The sequence below is a fragment of the Pristiophorus japonicus genome, chromosome 9, assembly GCF_044704955.1.
Source record: "Pristiophorus japonicus isolate sPriJap1 chromosome 9, sPriJap1.hap1, whole genome shotgun sequence".
Lineage (NCBI taxonomy): Eukaryota > Metazoa > Chordata > Chondrichthyes > Pristiophoridae > Pristiophorus > Pristiophorus japonicus.
Window position 1 is genome coordinate 183,113,527 of NC_091985.1, and position 24,343 is coordinate 183,137,869.

General features: G+C 57.4%; 1 protein-coding gene across 2 annotated transcripts in view; it reads right to left on the minus strand.

Annotated features, from left to right (window-relative positions):
* Positions 1 to 24,343, minus strand: part of LOC139273368 (zinc finger protein 229-like) — a 154,466-nt gene that overhangs the window by 121,682 nt on the left and 8,441 nt on the right. Inside the window, exons 1-3 of one of the 2 annotated variants that reach the window (XM_070890194.1) lie at positions 23,092 to 23,116; positions 22,766 to 22,934; positions 13,627 to 13,795 (exon numbers count right to left, since the gene is read on the minus strand). The gene's annotated coding sequence lies outside the window, so the exon portion shown is untranslated. Of the gene's footprint in view, positions 1 to 13,626; positions 13,796 to 22,765; positions 22,935 to 23,091; positions 23,117 to 24,343 lie in introns of those variants that run through there. The other variant, XM_070890192.1, reaches the window with a different exon arrangement.

Genomic DNA, 24,343 nt, shown 5'->3' on the forward strand with positions numbered 1-24,343 from the left:
TCACTGGGCCCACCCCCGGGTTACACACTGTCTGATCTCACTGGGCCCAACCCGGGTTACACACTGTCTGATCTCACTGGGCCCCTGGGTTACACACTGTCTGATCTCACTGGGCCCACACCCGGGTTACACACTGTCTGATCTCACTGGGCCCACCCCCGGGTTACACACTGTCTGATCTCACTGGGCCCCTGGGTTACACACTGTCTGATCTCACTGGGCCCAACCCCGGGTTATACACTGTCTGATCTCACTGGGCCCCTGGGTTACACACTGTCTGATCTCACTGGGCCCACCCCCGGGTTACACACTGTCTGATCTCACTGGGCCCACCCCCGGGTTACACACTGTCTGATGTCACTGGGCCCCTGGGTTACACACTGTCTGATCTCAATGGGCCCACCCCCCCAGGTTACACACTGTCTGATCTCACTGGGCCCACCCCCTGGTTACGCACTGTCAGATCTCACTGGGCCCACCCCCGGATTACACACTGTCTGATCTCACCGGGCCCACCCCCGGGTTACACACTGTCTGATCTCACAGGGCCCCCGGTTTACACACTGTCTGATCTCACTGGGCCCCCGGGTGACACACTGTCTGATCTCACTGGGCCCCTGGGTGACACACTGTCTGATCTCACTGGTCACCCGGGTTACACATTGTCTGATCTCACTGTGCCCCCGGGTTACACAGTGTCTGGTCCCACTGGGCCCCCCCCCCCCCGGGTCACACTGTCTGATCTCACTGGGCCCCCGGGTGACACACTGTCTGATCTCACTGGTCCCACCCCACGGGTTACACACTGTCTGATCACACTGGGCCCACCCCCGGGTTACACACTGTCTGATCTCACTGGGCCCCCCAGTTACACACTGTCTGATCTCACTGGGCCCCCGGGTTACACACTGTCTGATCTCACTGGGCCCCCGGGTTACACACAGTCTGATCTCACTGGGCCTCCGGGTTACACACAGTCTGATCTCACTGGACCCCCGGGTGACACACTGTCTGATCTCATTGGACCCCGGGATACACACTGTCTGATCTCACTGGACCCCCGGGTTACACACTGTCTGATCTCACTGGGCCCACCCCCGGGTTACACACTGTCTGATCTTCACTGGGCCCACCCCCGTGTTACACACTGTCTGATCTCACTGGGCCCAACCCCGGGTTACACAATGCCTGATCTCACTGGGCCCAACCCCTGTTTACACACAGTCTGATCTCACTGGGCCCCCGAGTTTCACACTGCCTGATGTCACTGGGCCCACCCTCGGGTTACACACTGTCTGATCTCACTGGGCCCCCCCAGTTACACACTGTCTGATCTCACTGGGCCCCCGGGTTACACACTGTCTGATCTCACTGGGCCCCCCAGTTACACACTGTCTGATCACACTGGGCCCACCCCCGGGTTGCACACTGTCTGATCTCACTGGACCTCCGGGTTGCACACTGTCTGATCTCACTGGACCCCCGGGATAAACACTGTCTGATTTCACTGGGCCCACACCCGGGATACACACTGTCTGACCTCACTGGGCCCACCTCCGGGTTGTACACCGTCTGATCTCACTGGGCCCCCGGGTTACACACTGTCTGATCTCACTGGGCCCCCGGGTTACACACCGTCTGATCTCACTGGGCACCCCGGGTTACACACTGTCTGATCTCACTGGGCCCCCGGGTTACACACTGTCTGATCTCACTGGGCCCAACCCCGGGTTACACACTGTCTGATTTCATTGGACCTCCGGGTTACACACAGTCTGATCTCACTGGATCCCCGGGTTACACACTGTCTGATCTCACTGGGCCCAATCCCGGGTACACACTGTCTGATCTCACGGGGCCCACACCCGGGTTACACACTGTCTGATCTCACTGGGCCCCTGGGTTACACACTGTCTGATGTCAATGGGCCCCCGGATACACACTGTCTGATCTCACTGAGCCCACCCCCGGGTTACACACTGTCTGATCTCACTGGGCCCACCCCCGGGTTACACACTGTCTGATCTCACTGGGCTCCTGGATTGCACACTGTCTGATCTCACTGGGCCCACCCCCGGGTTACACACTGTCTGATCTCACTGGGCCCAACCTGGGTTACACACTGTCTGATCTCACTGGGCCCCTGGGTTACACACTGTCTGATCTCACTGGGCCCACACCCGGGTTACACACTGTCTGATCTCACAGGGCCCCCGGGTTACACACTGTCTGATCTCACTGGGCCCACCCTGGGTTACTAAACTGTCTGATCTCACTGGGACCACCCCCGGGTTATACACAGTCTGATCTCACTGGGCCCCCGGGTTACACACTGTCTGATCTCACTGGGCCCCTGGGTTACACATTGTCTGATGTCACTGGGCCCCCGGATACACACTGTCTGATCTCACTGGGCCCAACCCCGGGTTACACACTGTCTGATCTCAATGGGCCCACCCCCGGGTTACACACTGTCTGATCTCACTGGGCCCAACCCGGGTTACACACTGTCTGATCTCACTGGGCCCCTGGGTTACACATTGTCTGATCTCACTGGGCCCACACCCGGGTTACACAATGTCTGATCTCACTGGGCCCACCCCTGGGTTACACACTGTCTGATCTCACTGGGCCCACCCCCGGGTTACACACTGTCTGATCTCACTGGGCCAACCCCGGGTTACACACTGTCTGATCTCACTGGGCCCCTGGGTTACACATTGTCTGATCTCACTGGGCCCACACCCGGGTTACACAATGTCTGATCTCACTGGGCCCACCCCTGGGTTACACACTGTCTGATCTCACTGGGCCCCTGGGTTACACACTGTCTGATCTCACTGGGCCCACCCCCGGGTTACACACTGTCTGATCTCACTGGGCCCACCCCCGGGTTACACACTGTCTGATCTCACTGGTCCCCTGGGTTACACACTGTCTGATCTCACTGGGCCCACCCCCGGGTTACACACTGTCTGATCTCACTGGGCTCACCACCGGGTTACACACTGTCTGATCTCTTTGGACCAACCCCCGGGTGACACACAGTCTGATCTCAAAGGGTCCACCCCCCCAGGTTACACACTGTCTGATCTCACTGGGCCCACCGCCTGGTTACACACTGTCAGATATCACTGGGCCCACCCCCGGATTACACACTGTCTGATCTCACTGGGCCCACCCCCGGGTTACACACTGTCTGATCTCACAGGGCCCCCGGGTTACACACTGTCTGATCTCACCTTGCCGCCGGGTGACACACTGTCTGATCTCACTGGGCCCCCGGGTGACACACTGTCTGATCTCACTGGACCCACCCCCGGGCTACACACTGTCTGATCTCACTGGGCCCACCCCCGGTTTACACACTGTCTGATCTCACTGGGCCCCGCAGTTACACACAGTCTGATCTCACTGGACCCCCGGGCTACACACTGTCTGATCTCACTGGGCCCACCCCCGGTTTATACACTGTCTTAGCTCACTGGGCCCCCCAGTTACAAACTGTATGAACTCACTGGGCCCCCGGATTACACACTGTCTGATCTCACTGGGCCCCCGGGTTACACACTGTCTGATCTCACTGGGCCCACACCCGGGTTACACACTGTCTGATCTCACTGGGCCCACCCCCGGGTTACACATTGTCTGATGTCACTGGGCCCCCGGATACACACTGTCTGATCTCACTGGGCCCACCCCTGGGTTACACACTGTCTGATCTCACTGGGCCCACCCCCGGGTTACACACTGTCTGATCTCACTGGACCCCTGGATTGCACACTGTCTGATCTCACTGGGCCCACCCCCGGGTTACACACTGTCTGATCTCACTGGGCCCAACCCGGGTTACACACTGTCTGATCTCACTGGGCCCCTGGGTTACACATTGTCTGATCTCACTGGGCCCACACCCGGGTTACACAATGTCTGATCTCACTGGGCCCACCCCTGGGTTACACACTGTCTGATCTCAAGGGGCCCCTGGGTTACACACTGTCTGATCTCACTGGGCCCACCCCCGGGTTACACACTGTCTGATCTCACTGGGCCCACCCCCGGGTTACACACTGTCTGATCCCACTGGGCCCCCCAGTTACACACTGTCTAATCTCACTGGACCACCGGGATACACACTGTCTGATCTCACTGGACCCCCCGGTGACACACTGTCTGATCTCACTGGGCCCACCCCCGGGTTACACACTGTCTGATCTCACTGCGCCCACACCCGGGTTATACACCATCTGAACTCACTGGACCCCCGGGTTACACACTGTCTGATCTCACTGGGCTCACCCCCGGGTGACACACTGTCTGATCTCAATGGGCCCACCCCCCCTGGTTACACACTGTCTGATCTCACTGGGCCCACCGCCTGGTTACGCACTGTCAGATCTCACTGGGCCCACCCCCGGATTACACACTGTCTGATCTCACTGGGCCCACCCCCGGGTTACACACTGTCTGATCTCACAGGGCCCCCGGGTTACACACTGTCTGATCTCACTGGGCCCCCGGGTGACACACTGTCTGATCTCACTGGGCCCCCGGGTGACACACTGTCTGATCTCACTGGACCCACCCCCGGGCTACACACTGTCTGATCTCACTGGGCCCACCCCCGGTTTACACACTGTCTGATCTCACTGGGCCCCGCAGTTACACACAGTCTGATCTCACTGGACCCCCGGGTTACACACTGTCTGATCTCACTGGGCCCACCCCCGGTTTATACACTGTCTTATCTCACTGGGCCCCCGAGTAACACGCTGTCTGATCTCACTGGGCCCATCCTCGGGTTACACACTGTCTGATCTCACTGGGCCCCCCAGTTACACACTGTCTGATCTCACTGGGCCCCCGGATTACACACTGTCTGATCTCACTGGGCCCCCCAGTTACACACTGTCTGATCTCACTGGAACACCGGGATACACACTGTCTGATCTCACTGGACCCCCCGGTGACACACTGTCTGATCTCACTGGGCCCACCCCCGGGTTACACACTGTCTGATCTCACTGGGCCCACACCCGGGTTATACACCGACTGAACTCACTGGACCCCCGGGTTACACACTGTCTGATCTCACTGGGCCCACCCCCGGATTACACACTGTCTGATCTCACTGGACCAACCCCGGGTTACACACTGTCTGATCTCACTGGGCCCCTGGTTTACACACTGTCTGATTTCACTGGGCCCCCGGGTTACACACTGTCTGATCTCACTGAGCCCACCCCCGGGTGACACACTGTCTGATCGCACTGGGCCCACCCCCGGGTTACACATTGTTGATCTCACTGGGCCCACCACCGTGTTACACACTGTCTGATCTCATTGGGCCCACCCCCCCCGGGTTACACACTGTCTGATCTCACTGGGCCCACCCCCGGGTTACACACTGTCTGATCTCACTGGACCCCCGGGATACACACTGTCTGATCTCACTGGACCCTCGGGTTACACACTGTCTGATCTCACTGGGCCCACCCCCGGGTTACACACTGTCTGATCTCACTGGGCCCACCCCCGGGTTATACAATGTTTGATCTCAGTGGGCCGCTGGGTTACACACTGTCTGATCTCACTGGGCGAGCCCCCGGGTTACACACTGTCTGATCATTACTGGGCCCACCGCCGTGTTACACACTGTCTAATCTCACTGGGCCCAACCCCGGGTTACACAATGCCTGAACTCACTGGGCCCACCCCCGGGTTACACACTGTCTGATCTCACTGGGCCCCCGGGTTACCCACTGTCTGATCTCACTGGACCCACCCCCGGGTTACACAATGTCTGATCTCACTGGGCCCACCCCCGGGTTACACACTGTCTGATCCCACTGGGCCCCAAGGTTACACACTGTCTGATCTCAATGGGCACACCCCCAGATTACATACTGTCTGATCTCACTGGGCCCACCCCCGGGTTACACACTGTCTGATCTTACTGGGCCCCCGGGTTACACACTGTCTGGTCTCACTGGACCTCCGGGTTACACACTGTCTGATCTCACTGGAACCGCGGGATACACACTGTCTGATCTCACTGGACCCCCGTGTTACACACTGTCTGATCTCACTGGGCCCACACCCGGGTTATACACCGTCTGATCTCACTGGGCCCCCGGGTTACACACTGTCTGATCTCACTGGGCCCACCCCCGGTTTACACACTGTCTGATCTCACTGGACCATCCCCGGGTACACACTGTGTGATCTCACTGGGCCCACACCCGGGTTACACACTGTCTGATCTCACTGGGCCCACACCCGGGTTATACACCATCTGAACTCACTGGACCCCCGGGTTACACACTGTCTGATCTCACTGGAACACCGGTTTACACACTGTCTGATCTCACTGGACCCCCCGGTGACACACTGTCTGATCTCACTGGGCCCACCCCCGGGTTACACACTGTCTGATCTCACTGGGCCCACACCCGGGTTATACACCATCTGAACTCACTGGACCCCCGGGTTACACACTGTCTGATCTCACTGGGCTCACCACCGGGTTACACACTGTCTGATCTCATTGGACCAACCCCCGGGTGACACACTGTCTGATCTCAATGGGCCCACCCCCCCAGGTTACACACTGTCTGATGTCACTGGGCCCACCGCCTGGTTACGCACTGTCAGATCTCACTGGGCCCACCCCCGGATTACACACTGTCTGATCTCACTGGGCCCACCCCCGGGTTACACACTGTCTGATCTTACAGGGCCCCCGGGTTACACACTGTCTGATCTCACTGGGCCCCCGGGTGGCACACTGTCTGATCTCACTGGGTCCCCGGGTGACACACTGTCTGATCTCACTGGACCCACCCCCGGGCTACACACTGTCTGATCTCACTGGGCCCACCCCCGGTTTACACACTGTCTGATCTCACTGGGCCCCGCAGTTACACACAGTCTGATCTCACTGGACCCCCGGGTTACACACTGTCTGATCTCACTGGGCCCACCCCCGGTTTATACACTGTCTGATCTCACTGGGCCCACACCCGGGTTATACACCGTCTGAACTCACTGGACCCCCGGGTTACACACTGTCTGATCTCACTGGGCCCACCCCCGGATTACACACTGTCTGATCTCACTGGACCAACCCCGGGTTACACACTGTCTGATCTCACTGGGCCCCTGGGTTACACACTGTCTGATTTCACTGGGCCCCCGGGTTACACACTGTCTGATCTCACTGAGCCCACCCCCGGGTGACACACTGTCTGATCGCACTGGGCCCACCCCCGGGTTACACATTGTTGATCTCACTGGGCCCACCACCGGGTTACACACTGTCTGATCTCATTGGGCCCACCCCCGGTTTACACACTGTCTGATCTCAATGGGCCCACCCCCCCCGGGTTACACACTGTCTGATCTCACTGGGCCCACCCCCAGGTTACACACTGTCTGATCTCACTGGACCCCCGGGATACACACTGTCTGATCTCACTGGACCCTCGGGTTACAGACTGTCTGATCTCACTGGGCCCACCCCCGGGTTACACACTGTCTGATCTCACTGGGCCCACCCCCAGGTTACACACTGTCTGATCTCACTGGACCCCCGGGATACACACTGTCTGATCTCACTGGACCCTCGGGTTACAGACTGTCTGATCTCACTGGGCCCACCGCCGTGTTACACACTGTCTAATCTCACTGGGCCCAACCCCGGGTTACACAATGCCTGAACTCACTGGGCCCACCCCCGGGTTACACACTGTCTGATCTCACTGGGCCCCCGGGTTACACACTGTGTGATCTCACTGGACCCACCCCCGGGTTACACAATGTCTGATCTCACTGGGCCCACCCCCGGGTTACACACTGTCTGATCCCACTGGGCCCCAAGGTTACACACTGTCTGATCTCAATGGGCCCACCCCCAGATTACATACTGTCTGATCTCACTGGGCCCACCCCCGGGTTACACACTGTCTGATCTTACTGGGCCCCCGGGTTACACACTGTCTGGTCTCACTGGGCCCCCGGGTTACACACTGTCTGATCTCACTGGGCCCCCGGGTGACACACTGTCTGATCTCACTAGGCCCACCCCCAGGCTACACAGTGTCTGATCTCACTGGGCCCACCCCCGGGCTACACACTGTCTGATCTCACTGGGCCCAACCCCGGTTTACACACAGTCTGACCTCACTGGGCCCCCGAGTTACACACTGTCCGATCTCACTGGGCCCACCCCCGGGTTACACACTGTCTGATGTCACTGGGCCCCCCAGTTACACACTGTCCGATTTCACTGGGCCCACCCTCGGGTTACACACTGTCTGATCTCACTGGGCTCCCCAGTTACACACTGTCTGATCTCACTGGGCCCCCGGGTTACACACTGTCTGATCTCACTGGGCCCCCGGGTTACACACAGTCTGATCTCACTGGGCCTCCGGGTTACACACAGTGTGATCTCACTGGACCCCCGGGTTACACACTGTATGATCTCACTGGGCCCACCCCCGGGTTACACACTCTCTGATCTCACTGGGCCCAACCCCGGGTTATACTCCTTCTGATCTCACTGGGCCCCCGGGTTACACACTGTCTGATCTCACTGGGCGAGCCCCCGGGTTACACACTGTCTGATCTCACTGGGCCCACCGCTGGATTACACACTGTCTGATCTCACTGGACCCCCGGGTTACACACTGTCTGATCTCACTGGGCCCACCTCCGGGTTACACACTGTCTGATCTCACTGGAACCCCGGGTTACACACTGTCTGATCTCACTGGACCCCCGGGTTACACAACGTCTGATCTCACTGGGCCCACCGCTGGATTACACACTGTCTGATCTCACTGGGCCCACACCCGGGTTATACACCGTCTGATCTCACTGGGCCCCCGGGTTACACACTGTCTGATCTCACTGGGCCCACCCCCGGTTTACACACTGTCTGATCTCACTGGACCATCCCCGGGTACACACTGTCTGATCTCCCTGGGCCCACACCCGGGTTACACACTGTCTGATCTCACTGGGCCCCTGGGTTACACACTGTCTGATGTCAATGGGCCCCCGGATACACACTGTCTGATCTCACTGGGCCCACCCCCGGGTTACAAACTGTCTGATCTCACTGGGCCCAACCTGGGTTACACACTGTCTGATCTCACTGGGCCCCTGGGTTACACACTGTCTGATCTCACTGGGCCCACACCCGGGTTACACACTGTCTGATCTCACTGGGCCCACCCCCGGGTTACACACTGTCTGATCTCACTGGGCCCCTGGGTTACACACTGTCTGATCTCACTGGGCCCACCCCCGGGTTACACACTGTCTGATCTCACTGGGCTCACCACCGGGTTACACACTGTCTGATCTCATTGGACCAACCCCCGGGTTACACACTGTCTGATCTCAATGGGCCCACCCCTCCAGGTTACACACTGTCTGATCTCACTGGGCCCACCCCCGGGTTACACACTGTCTGATCTCACAGGGCCCCCGGGTTACACACTGTCTGATCTCACTGGGCCCACCCTGGGTTACACACTGTCTGATCTCACTGGGACCACCCCCGGGTTATACACAGTCTGATCTCACTGGGCCCAACCCCGGGTTACACACTGTCTGATCTCACTGGGCCCCCGGGTTACACACTGTCTGATCTCACTGGGCCCAACCCCGGGTTACACACTGTCTGATCTCTCTGGGCCCAACCCCGGGTTACACACTGTCTGATCTCATTGGGCCCAACCCCGGGTTACACACTGTCTGATCTCACTGGACCATCCCCGGGTACACACTGTCTGATCTCACTGGGCCCACACCCGGGTTACACACTGTCTGATCTCACTGGGCCCCTGGGTTACACATTGTCTGATGTCACTGGGCCCCCGGATACACACTGTCTGATCTCACTGGGCCCATCCCTGGGTTACACACTGTCTGATCTCACTGGGCCCACCCCCGGGTTACACACTGTCTGATCTCACTGGACCCCTGGATTGCACACTGTCTGATCTCACTGGGCCCACCCCCGGGTTACACACTGTCTGATCTCACTGGACCCAACCCGGGTTACACACTGTCTGATCTCACTGGGCCCCTGGGTTACACATTGTCTGATCTCACTGGGCCCACACCCGGGTTACACAATGTCTCATCTCACTGGGCCCACCCCTGGGTTACACACTGTCTGATCTCACTGGGCCCACCCTGGGTTACACACTGTCTGATCTCACTGGGACCACCCCCGGGTTATACACAGTCTGATCTCACTGTGCCCCCGGGTTACACACTGTCTGATCTCACTGGGCCCCCGGGTTACACACTGTCTGATCTCACTGTGCCCAACCCCGGGTTACACACTGTCTGATCTCTCTGGGCCCAACCCCGGGTTACACACTGTCTGATCTCATTGGGCCCAACCCCGGGTTACACACTGTCTGATCTCACTGGACCATCCCCGGGTACACACTGTCTGATCTCATTGGGCCCAACCCCGGGTTACACACTGTCTGATCTCACTGGACCCCTGGATTGCACACTGTCTGATCTCACTGGGCCCACCCCCGGGTTACACACTGTCTGATCTCACTGGGCCCACCCCTGGGTTACACACTGTCTGATCTCACTGGGCCCCTGGGTTACACACTTTCTGATCTCACTGGGCCCACCCCCGGGTTACACACTGTCTGATCTCACTGGGCCCACCCCCGGGTTACACACTGTCTGAGCTCACTGGAATCCTGGGTTACACACTGTCTGATCTCACTGGGCATATCCCCGGGTTACACACTGTCTGATCTCACTGGGCTCACCACCGGTTTACACACTGTCTGATCTCATTGGACCAACCCCGGGGTGACACACTGTCTGATCTCAATGGGCCCACCCCCCCAGGTTACACACTGTCTGATCTCACTGGGCCCACCGCCTGGTTACGCACTGTCAGATCTCACTGGGCCCACCCCCGGATTACACACTGTCTGATCTCACTGGGCCCACCCCCGGGTTACACACTGTCTGATCTCACTGGGCCCCCGGGTGACACACTGTCTGATCTCTCAGGACCCACCCCCGGGCTACACACTGTCTGATCTCACTGGGCCCACCCCCGGTTTACACACTGTCTGATCTCACTGGGCCCCGCAATTACACACAGTCTGATCTCACTGGACCCCCGGGTTACACACTGTCTGATCTCACTGGAACACCGGGATACACACTGTCTGATCTCACAGGACCCCCCGGTGACACACTGTCTTATCTCACTGGGCCCACCCCCGGGTCACACACTGTCTGATCGCACTGTGCCCACACCCGGGTTATACACCATCTGAACTCACTGGACCCCCGGGTTACACACTGTCTGATCTCACTAGGCCCACCCCCGGATTACACACTGTCTGATCTCACTGGACCATCCCCGGGTTACACACTGTCTGATCTCACTGGGCCCCTGGGTTACACACTGTCTGATTTCACTGGGCCCCCGGGTTACACACTGTCTGATCTCACTGGGCCCACCCCCGGGTTACACACTGTCTGATCTCACTGGGCCCCCCAGTTACACACTGTCTGATCTCACTGGGCCCACCCCCGGGTTGCACACTGTCTGATCTCACTGGACCTCCGGGTTACACACTGTCTGATCTCACTGGACCCCCGGGATAAACACTGTCTGATCTCACTGGGCCCACACCCGGGTTACATACCGTCTGATCTCACTGGGCCCCCGGGTTACACACTGTCTGATCTCACTGGGCCCCCGGGTTACACACCGTCTGATCTCACTGGGCACCCCGGGTTACACACTGTCTGATTTCACTGGGCATACCCCCGGGTTACACACTGTCTGATCTCACTGGGCCCAACCCCGGGTTACACACTGTCTGATTTCATTGGGCCCAACCCCGGGTTACACACTGTCTGATCTCACTGGGCCCACCATCGGGTAACACACTGTCTGATCTCACTGGGCCCACCCCCGGGTTACACACTGTCTGATCTCACTGGACCATCCCCGGGTACACACTGTCTGATCTCACTGGGCCCACACCCGGGTTACAAACTGTCTGATCTCACTGGGCCCCTGGGTTACACACTGTCTGATGTCAATGGGCCCCCGGATACACACTGTCTGATCTCACTGGGCCCACCCCCGGGTTACACACTGTCTGATCTCACTGGTCCCACCCCCGGGTTACACACTGTCTGATCTCACTTGGCCCCTGGGTTGCACACTGTCTGATCTCACTGGGCCCACCACCGGGTTACACACTGTCTGATCTCACTGGGCCCAACCTGGGTTACACACTGTCTGATCTCACTGGGCCCCTGGGTTACACACTGTCTGATCTCACTGGGCCCACACCCGGGTTACACACTGTCTGATCTCACTGGGCCCACCCCCGGGTTACACACTGTCTGATCTCACTGGGCCCCTGGGTTACACACTGTCTGATCTCACTGGGCCGACCCCCGGGTTACACACTGTCTGATCTCACTGGGCTCACCACCGGGTTACACACTGTCTGATCTCAATGGGCCCACCCCCCCAGGTTACACACTGTCTGATCTCACTGGGCCCACCGCCTGGTTACGCACTGTCAGATCTCACTGGGCCCACCCCCGGATTACACACTGTCTGATCTCACAGGGCTCACCACCGGGTTACACAAGTGATCTAGTCTAATCCCAATTACCAGCTCAAGGTCAATAACCCTGCACTTTAAGTGGTGAGGGTTTCTGTATCCACCACTCTTCCAGGCAGTGAGTTCTAGATCCCCACAACCCTCTGTGTAAAGAAGTCCCCCCCTCAAATCCCCTCTAAACCTTCCACCAACCACCTTAAAACTATGCCCCCTAAGTTTAAGCTTAAGTTTACGGAGAGTATGAGGTGTGAGGCCAATCAGAGGCGTGGATGAGGGTTTGAGTAGATGAGGTAGAGACCGGCGATATTATGGAGGGGGAAGTCAGCGTACTCGGTGATTGCGGGAATATAGGCTCGGAAGTTCATCTCGGAGTCAAGTACGACGCCAATCAATAAATTGCAACTCTCCATATCTGTGTTTCAGTATATTAGAATACTACATATCTCCAGTGATCAATGCTTCAATATTAGTAGTTATCAATATAAGTAGGTATCAATATATTTTCTTACAATTTTAAATGTTGATGAATGAATAATTGATTCTATGGGTGATAGCCATGCTGGTCTTTCAGATGGGTCTGTGCATCGTGATCAGTGAATTGTCTCTGTGCTTCCGCTTCAATCTTTCCATTGGCTTTCTCACCAGATGGGAAATATTTGAACATTGCGATCTGATGGTGTTGGTGTGTGTGCAGCCGCACCTAATGTACAGAGACCGGTCCATCTGCTGGGCTCTGCCTCAAACTGGAGTCACCTCTTAGATCAAAGCCCTTTACTCTAAAACACACACAAGATTCACTGTGACTGTGTTTAGAGACAGAAACTGATCTCACTTTACATCCCATTACATGGCCTCATGCTGGATAATTGTAATCGGTGGTCAGACTCTCCCAGTCTCATTTCCTGTATTACTCTGTAACCTGTGTGTACTGTCCACAGGACCGGTGTGTATCTGAGTAAATGGCACTTTCTCTTACCTTCCTCCCCAGTCGATCTATTGAAGCACTTTCAATCGGAAGGGGCTCACTGGTTGGTGCTCTCACAATCCTGCGCTGGTTCATGTGCTGTTGTTCCTCAGTCCACAATCCCTGTTTCCTTCCAGCTGTGGAACTTTCTCAATCACTCCGCCATTCACCAGGGGGAGAGCTAATTATGACAGGGCAGAAAATGAGAAGAATATTAATGTTGTGAAATGGAATGAAGTGTAAAGTGTTTTCCCAACATTTCAGCAAAGAACATGTCCAGTATTTCTGTTTGATTTTATCCTTTTCCTCAGATCTCTGTCCCGCATGTGTCGACTTACAGAAAATCATCGGAATTCTCCCCGAGTTACACACTGTCTGATCTCACTGTGCCCCCGGGTTACACTCTGTCTGATCTCACTGGGCCCACCCCCGGGTTACACACTGTCTGATCTCACTGGACCCACCCCCGGGTTACACACTGTCTGATCTCACTGGGCCCACCCCCGGGTAACACACTGTCTAATCTAACTGGGCCCCCGGGTTACACACTGTCTGATCTAACTGGGCCCACCCCCGGGTTACACACTGTCTGATCTCACTGGACCCACCCCCGGGTTACACATTGTCTGATCTCACTGGACCCACCCCCGGGTTACACACTGTCTGATCTCACTGGGCCCACCCCCGGGTTACACACTGTCTGATCTCACTACGCCCACCCCCGGGTTACACACTATCTGATCTCACTGAGCCCACCCTGGGTTTCACACTAACTGATCCCACTGGGCACACTCCCAGGTTACACACTATCTGATCGAACTGGGCCCCCGGGTTACTCACTGTCTGATCTCACTGGGCCCCCGGGTTGCACACTGTCTGATCTCACTGGGCCCCCGGGTTACACACTATCTGATCTCACTGGGCCCCCGGGTTACACAGTGTCTGGTCCCACTGGGCCCACCCCGGGTTACACACTGTCTGATCTCACTGGGTCCACCCCCGGGTTACACACTGTCTGATCTCACTGGGTCCACCCCCGGGTTACATACTGTCTGATCTCACTGGACCCCTGGGTTACACACTGTCTGATCTCACTGGGCCCACCCTGGGTTTCACACTAACTGATCCCACTGGGCACACTCCCAGGTTACACACTATCTGATCGAACTGGGCCCCCGGGTTACTCACTGTCTGATCTCACTGGGCCCCCGGGTTGCACACTGTCTGATCTCACTGGGCCCCCGGGTTACACACTATCTGATCTCACTGGGCCCCCGGGTTACACAGTGTCTGGTCCCACTGGGCCCACCCCGGGTTACACACTGTCTGATCTCACTGGGCCCACCCCCGGATTACACACTGTCTGATCTCACTGGACCAACCCCGGGTTACACACTGTCTGATCTCACTGGGCCCCTGGGTTACACACTGTCTGATTTCACTGGGCCCCCGGGTTACACACTGTCTGATCTCACTGAGCCCACCCCCGGGTGACACACTGTCTGATCGCACTGGGCCCACCCCCGGGTTACACATTGTTGATCTCACTGGGCCCACCACCGGGTTACACACTGTCTGATCTCATTGGGCCCACCCCCGGTTTACACACTGTCTGATCTCAATGGGCCCACCCCCCCCGGGTTACACACTGTCTGATCTCACTGGGCCCACCCCCAGGTTACACAGTGTCTGGTCCCACTGGGCCCACCCCGGGTTACACACTGTCTGATCTCACTGGGTCCACCCCCGGGTTACACACTGTCTGATCTCACTGGGTCCACCCCCGGGTTACATACTGTCTGATCTCACTGGACCCCTGGGTTACACACTGTCTGATCTCACTGGGCCCACCCTGGGTTACACACCGTCTGATCTCACTGGGCCCACCCCCGGGTTATACACTGTCTGATCTCACTGGGCCCCCGGGTTACACACTGTCTGATCTCACTGGGCCCCCGGGTTACACACTGTCTGATCTCACTGGGCCCAACCCCGGGTTACACACTGTCTGATCTCACTGGGCCCAACACCGGGTTACACACTGTCTGATCTCATTGGGCCCAACCCAGGGTTACACACTGTCTGATCTCACTGGGCCCACCCCCGAGTAACACACTGTCTGATCTTACTGGGCCCACCCCCGGGTTACACAGTGTCTGATCTCACTGGACCATCCCCGGGTTACACACTGTCTGATCTCACTGGGCCTCTGGATTGCACACTGTCTGATGTCACTGGGTCCCCGGATACACACTGTCTGATCTCACTGGGCCCACCCCCGGGTTACACACTGTCTGATCTCACTGGGCCCACCCCCGGGTTACACACTGTCTGATCTCACTGGGCCTCTGGATTGCACACTGTCTGATCTCACTGGGCCCACCCCCGGGATACACACTGTCTGATCTCACTGGGCCCAACCCGGGTTACACACTGTCTGATCTCACTGGGCCCCTGGGTTACACACTGTCTGATCTCACTGGGCCCACACCCGGGTTACACACTGTCTGATCTCACTGGGCCCACCCCCGGGTTATACACTGTCTGATCTCACTGGGCCCCTGGGTTACACACTGTCTGATCTCACTGGGCCCACCCCCGGGTTACACACTGTCTGATCTCACTGGGCCCATCCCGGGTTACACACTGTCTGATCTCACTGGGCCCCTGGGTTACACACTGTCTGATCTCACTGGGCCCACCCCCGGGTTATACACTGTCTGATCTCACTGGGCCCCTGGGTTACACACTGTCTGATCTCACTGGGCCCACCCCCGGGTTACACACTGTCTGATCTCACTGGGCCCATCCCCGGGTTACACACTGTCTGATGTCACTGGGCCCCTGGGTTACACACTGTCTGATCTCACTGGGCCCACCCCCGGGTTACACACTGTCTGATCTCACTGGGCTCACCACCGGGTTACACACTGTCTGATCTCATTGGACCAACCCCCGGGTTACACACTGTCTGATCTCAATGGGCCCACCCCCCCAGGTTACACACTATCTGATCTCACTGGGCCCACCCCCTGGTTACGCACTGTCAGATCTCACTGGGCTCACCCCCGGATTACACACTGTCTGATCTCACTGGGCCCACCGCCGGGTTGCACACTGTCTGATCTCACAGGGCCCCCGGGTTACACACTGTCTGATCTCACTGGGCCCCCGGGTGACACACTGTCTGATCTCACTGGGCCCCTGGGTGACACACTGTCTGATCTCACTGGACCCACCCCCGGGCTACACACTGTCTGATGTCACTGGGCCCACCCCCGGTTTACACACTGTCTGATCTCAGTGGGTCCCGCAGTTACACACAGTCTGATCTCACTGGACCCCCGGGTTACACACTGTCTGATCTCACTGGGCCCACCCCCGGTTTATACACTGTCTGACTTCACTGGGCCCCCGGGTTACACACTGTCTGATCTCACTGGGCCCACCCCCGGGTTACACACTGTCTGATCTCACTGGGCCCAGCCCCGGGGTACACACTGTCTGATCTCACTTGGTCTGCCCCGGGATTGCACACTGACTGATCTCATTGGACCCCCGGGTTACACACTGTCTGATCTCACTGGGCCCACCCCCGGGTTACACACTGTCTGATCTCACTGGACCCACCCCCGGGTTACACACTGTCTGATCTCACTGGACCCACCCCCGGGTTACACACTGTCTGATCTCACTGGGCCCACCCCCGGGTAACACACTGTCTGATCTAACTGGGCCCCCGGGTTACACACTGTCTGATCTCACTGGACCCACCCCGGGTTACACACTGTCTGATCTCACTACGCCCACCCCCGGGTTACACACTATCTGATCTCACTGAGCCCACCCTGGGTTTCACACTAACTAATCCCACTGGGCCCCCGGGTTGCACACTATCTGATCTCACTGGGCCCCCGGGTTACACAGTGTCTGGTCCCACTGGGCCCCCCCCCCGGGTTACACACTGTCTGATCTCACTGGGCCCCCGGGTGACACACTGTCTGATCTCACTGGTCCCAGCCCACGGGTTACACACTGTCTGATCTCACTGGGCCCACCCCCGGGTTACACACTGTCTGATCTCACTGGGTCCACCCCCGGGTTACACACTGTCTGATCTCACTGGGTCCACCCCCGGGTTACATACTGTCTGATCTCACTGGACCCCTGGGTTACACACTGTCTGATCTCACTGGGCCCACCCTGGGTTACACACTGTCTGATCTCACTGGGCCCACCCCCGGGTTATACACTGTCTGATCTCACTGGGCCCCCGGGTTACACACTGTCTGATCTCACTGGGCCCCCGGGTTACACACTGTCTGATCTCACTGGGCCCAACCCCGGGTTACACACTGTCTGATCTCACTGGGCCCACCCCCGGGTTACACACTGTCTGATCTCACTGGGCCCACCCCCGGGTTACACACTGTCTGATCTCACTGGGCCCACCCCCGGGTTACACACTGTCTGATCTCACTGGGCCTCTGGATTGCACACTGTCTGATCTCACTGGGCCCACCCCCGGGTTACACACTGTCTGATCTCACTGGGCCCAACCCGGGTTACACACTGTCTGATCTCACTGGGCCCCTGGGTTACACACTGTCTGATCTCACTGGGCCCACACCCGGGTTACACACTGTCTGATCTCACTGGGCCCACCCCCGGGTTATACACTGTCTGATCTCACTGGGCCCCTGGGTTACACACTGTCTGATCTCACTGGGCCCAACCCGGGTTACACACTGTCTGATCTCACTGGGCCCACCCCCGGGTTACACACTGTCTGATCTCACTGGGCCCCTGGGTTACACACTGTCTGATCTCACTGGGCCCAACCCCGGGTTATACACTGTCTGATCTCACTGGGCCCCTGGGTTACACACTGTCTGATCTCACTGGGCCCACCCCCGGGTTACACACTGTCTGATCTCACTGGGCCCACCCCCGGGTTACACACTGTCTGATGTCACTGGGCCCCTGGGTTACACACTGTCTGATCTCAATGGGCCCACCCCCCCAGGTTACACACTGTCTGATCTCACTGGGCCCACCCCCTGGTTACGCACTGTCAGATCTCACTGGGCCCACCCCCGGATTACACACTGTCTGATCTCACCGGGCCCACCCCCGGGTTACACACTGTCTGATCTCACAGGGCCCCCGGTTTACACACTGTCTGATCTCACTGGGCCCCCGGGTGACACACTGTCTGATCTCACTGGGCCCCTGGGTGACACACTGTCTGATCTCACTGGTCACCCGGGTTACACATTGTCTGATCTCACTGTGCCCCCGGGTTACACAGTGTCTGGTCCCACTGGGCCCCCCCCCCCCCCGGGTCACACTGTCTGATCTCACTGGGCCCCCGGGTGACACACTGTCTGATCTCACTGGTCCCACCCCACGGGTTACACACTGTCTGATCACACTGGGCCCACCCCCGGGTTACACACTGTCTGATCTCACTGGGCCCCCCAGTTACACACTGTCTGATCTCACTGGGCCCCCGGGTTACACACTGTCTGATCTCACTGGGCCCCCGGGTTACACACAGTCTGATCTCACTGGGCCTCCGGGTTACACACAGTCTGATCTCACTGGACCCCCGGGTGACACACTGTCTGATCTCATTGGACCCCGGGTTACACATTGTCTGATCTCACTGGGCCCCCCCCCCCCGGGTCACACTGTCTGATCTCACTGGGCCCCCGGGTGACACACTGTCTGATCTCACTGAGCCCACCCCCGGGTGACACACTGTCTGATCGCACTGGGCCCACCCCCGGGTTACACATTGTTGATCTCACTGGGCCCACCACCGGGTTACACACTGTCTGATCTCATTGGGCCCACCCCCGGGTTACACACTGTCTGATCTCACTGAGCCCACCCCCGGGTGACACACTGTCTGATCGCACTGGGCCCACTCCCGGGTTACACATTGTTGATCTCACTGGGCCCACCACCGGGTTACACACTGTCTGATCTCATTGGGCCCACCCCCGGTTTACACACTGTCTGATCTCAATGGGCCCACCCCCCCCGGGTTACACACTGTCTGATCTCACTGGGCCCACCCCCAGGTTACACACTGTCTGATCTCACTGGACCCCCGGGATACACACTGTCTGATCTCACTGGACCCTCGGGTTACAGACTGTCTGATCTCACTGGGCCCACCCCCGGGTTACACACTGTCTGATCTCACTGGGCCCACCACCGGGTTATACAATGTCTGATCTCAGTGGGCCGCTGGGTTACACACTGTCTGATCTCACTGGGCGAGCCCCCGGGTTACACACTGTCTGATCATCACTGGGCCCACCGCCGTGTTACACACTGTCTAATCTCACTGGGCCCAACCCCGGGTTACACAATGCCTGAACTCACTGCACCCACCCCCGGGTTACACACTGTCTGATCTCACTGGGCCCCCGGGTTACACACTGTGTGATCTCACTGGACCCACCCCCGGGTTACACAATGTCTGATCTCACTGGGCCCACCCCCGGGTTACACACTGTCTGATCCCACTGGGCCCCAAGGTTACACACTGTCTGATCTCCATGGGCCCACCCCCAGATTACATACTGTCTGATCTCACTGGGCCCACCCCCGGGTTACACACTGTCTGGTCTCACTGGGCCCCCGGGTTACACACTGTCTGATCTCACTGGGCCCCCGGGTGACACACTGTCTGATCTCATTGGACCAACCCCCGGGTGACACACTGTCTGATCTCAATGCGCCCACCCCCCCAGGTTACACACTGTCTGATCTCACTGGGCCCACCGCCTGGTTACGCACTGTCAGATCTCACTGGGCCCACCCCCGGATTACACACTGTCTGATCTCACTGGACCCACCCCCGGGCTACACACTGTCTGATCTCACTGGGCCCACCCCCGGTTTACACACTGTCTGATCTCACTGGGCCCCGCAGTTACACACAGTCTGATCTCACTGGACCCCCGGGTTACACACTGTCTGATCTCACTGGGCCCACCCCCGGTTTATACACTGTCTTATCTCACTGGGCCCCCGAGTAACACACTGTCTGATCTCACTGGGCCCATCCTCGGGTTACACACTGTCTGATCTCACTGGGCCCCCCAGTTACACACTGTCTGATCTCACTGGAACATCGGGATACACACTGTCTGATCTCACTGGACCCCCCGGTGACACACTGTCTGATCTCACTGGGCCCACCCCCGGGTTACACACTGTCTGATCTCACTGGGCCCACACCCGGGTTATACACCGTTTGAACTCACTGGACCCCCGGGTTACACACTGTCTGATCTCACTGGGCCCACCCCCGGATTACACACTGTCTGATCTCACTGGACCAACCCCGGGTTACACACTGTCTGATCTCACTGGGCCCCTGGGTTACACACTGTCTGATTTCACTGGGCCCCCGGGTTACACACTGTCTGATCTCACTGAGCCCACCCCCGGGTGACACACTGTCTGATCGCACTGGGCCCACCCCCGGGTTACACATTGTTGATCTCACTGGGCCCACCACCGGGTTACACACTGTCTGATCTCATTGGGCCCACCCCCGGTTTACACACTGTCTGATCTCAATGGGCCCACCCCCCCCGGGTTACACACTGTCTGATCTCACTGGGCCCACCCCCAGGTTACACACTGTCTGATCTCACTGGACCCCCGGGATACACACTGTCTGATCTCACTGGACCCTCGGGTTACAGACTGTCTGATCTCACTGGGCCCACCCCCGGGTTACACACTGTCTGATCTCACTGGGCCCACCCCCGGGTTATACAATGTCTGATCTCAGTGGGCCGCTGGGTTACACACTGTCTGATCTCACTGGGCGAGCCCCCGGGTTACACACTGTCTGATCATCACTGGGCCCACCGCCGTGTTACACACTGTCTAATCTCACTGGGCCCAACCCCGGGTTACACAATGCCTGAACTCACTGGGCCCACCCCCGGGTTACACACTGTCTGATCTCACTGGGCCCCCGGGTTACACACTGTGTGATCTCACTGGACCCACCCCCGGGTTACACAATGTCTGATCTCACTGGGCCCACCCCCGGGTTACACACTGTCTGATCCCACTGGGCCCCAAGGTTACACACTGTCTGATCTCAATGGGCCCACCCCCAGATTACATGCTGTCTGATCTCACAGGGCTCACCACCGGGTTACACAAGTGATCTAGTCTAATCCCAATTACCAGCTCAAGGTCAATAACCCTGCACTTTAAGTGGTGAGGGTTTCTGTATCCACCACTCTTCCAGGCAGTGAGTTCGAGATCCCCACAACCCTCTGTGTAAAGAAGTCCCCCCCTCAAATCCCCTCTAAACCTTCCACCAACCACCTTAAAACTATGCCCCCTAAGTTTAAGCTTAAGTTTACGGAGAGTATGAGGTGTGAGGCCAATCAGAGGCGTGGATGAGGGTTTGAGTAGATGAGGTAGAGACCGGCGATATTATGGAGGGGGAAGTCAGCGTACTCGGTGATTGCGGGAATATAGGCTCGGAAGTTCATCTCGGAGTCAAGTACGACGCCAATCAATAAATTGCAACTCTCCATATCTGTGTTTCAGTATATTAGAATACTACATATCTCCAGTGATCAATGCTTCAATATTAGTAGTTATCAATATAAGTAGGTATCAATATATTTTCTTACAATTTTAAATGTTGATGAATGAATAATTGATTCTATGGGTGATAGCCATGCTGGTCTTTCAGATGGGTCTGTGCATCGTGATCAGTGAATTGTCTCTGTGCTTCCGCTTCAATCTTTCCATTGGCTTTCTCACCAGATGGGAAATATTTGAACATTGCGATCTGATGGTGTTGGTGTGTGTGCAGCCGCACCTAATGTACAGAGACCGGTCCATCTGCTGGGCTCTGCCTCAAACTGGAGTCACCTCTTAGATCAAAGCCCTTTACTCTAAAACACACACAAGATTCACTGTGACTGTGTTTAGAGACAGAAACTGATCTCACTTTACATCCCATTACATGGCCTCATGCTGGATAATTGTAATCGGTGGTCAGACTCTCCCAGTCTCATTTCCTGTATTACTCTGTAACCTGTGTGTACTGTCCACAGGACCGGTGTGTATCTGAGTAAATGGCACTTTCTCTTACCTTCCTCCCCAGTCGATCTATTGAAGCACTTTCAATCGGAAGGGGCTCACTGGTTGGTGCTCTCACAATCCTGCGCTGGTTCATGTGCTGTTGTTCCTCAGTCCACAATCCCTGTTTCCTTCCAGCTGTGGAACTTTCTCAATCACTCCGCCATTCACCAGGGGGAGAGCTAATTATGACAGGGCAGAAAATGAGAAGAATATTAATGTTGTGAAATGGAATGAAGTGTAAAGTGTTTTCCCAACATTTCAGCAAAGAACATGTCCAGTATTTCTGTTTGATTTTATCCTTTTCCTCAGATCTCTGTCCCGCATGTGTCGACTTACAGAAAATCATCGGAATTCTCCCCGGGTTACACACTGTCTGATCTCACTGTGCCCCCGGGTTACACTCTGTCTGATCTCACTGGGCCCACCCCCGGGTTACACACTGTCTGATCTCACTGGACCCACCCCCGGGTTACACACTGTCTGATCTCACTGGGCCCACCCCCGGGTAACACACTGTCTAATCTAACTGGGCCCCCGGGTTACACACTGTCTGATCTAACTGGGCCCACCCCCGGGTTACACACTGTCTGATCTCACTGGACCCACCCCCGGGTTACACATTGTCTGATCTCACTGGACCCACCCCCGGGTTACACACTGTCTGATCTCACTGGGCCCACCCCCGGGTTACACACTGTCTGATCTAACTGGGCCCCCGGGTTACACACTGTCTGATCTCACTGGACCCACCTCCGCGTTACACACTGTCTGATCTCACTACGCCCACCCCCGGGTTACACACTATCTGATCTCACTGAGCCCACCCTGGGTTTCACACTAACTGATCCCACTGGGCACACTCCCAGGTTACACACTATCTGATCGAACTGGGCCCCCGGGTTACTCACTGTCTGATCTCACTGGGCCCCCGGGTTGCACACTGTCTGATCTCACTGGGCCCCCGGGTTACACACTATCTGATCTCACTGGGCCCCCGGGTTACACACTGTCTGATCTCACTGGCCCCAACCCCGGGTTACACACTGTCTGATCTCACTGGGCCCAACACCGGGTTACACACTGTCTGATCTCATTGGGCCCAACCCAGGGTTACACACTGTCTGATCTCACTGGGCCCACCCCCGGGTAACACACTGTCTGATCTTACTGGGCCCACCCCCGGGTTACACAGTGTCTGATCTCACTGGACCATCCCCGGGTTACACACTGTCTGATCTCACTGGGCCTCTGGATTGCACACTGTCTGATGTCACTGGGTCCCCGGATACACACTGTCTGATCTCACTGGGCCCACCCCCGGGTTACACACTGTCTGATCTCACTGGGCCCACCCCCGGGTTACACACTGTCTGATCTCACTGGGCCTCTGGATTGCACACTGTCTGATCTCACTGGGCCCACCCCCGGGTTACACACTGTCTGATCTCACTGGGCCCAACCCGGGTTACACACTGTCTGATCTCACTGGGCCCCTGGGTTACACACTGTCTGATCTCACTGGGCCCACACCCGGGTTACACACTGTCTGATCTCAATGGGCCCACCCCCGGGTTATACACTGTCTGAT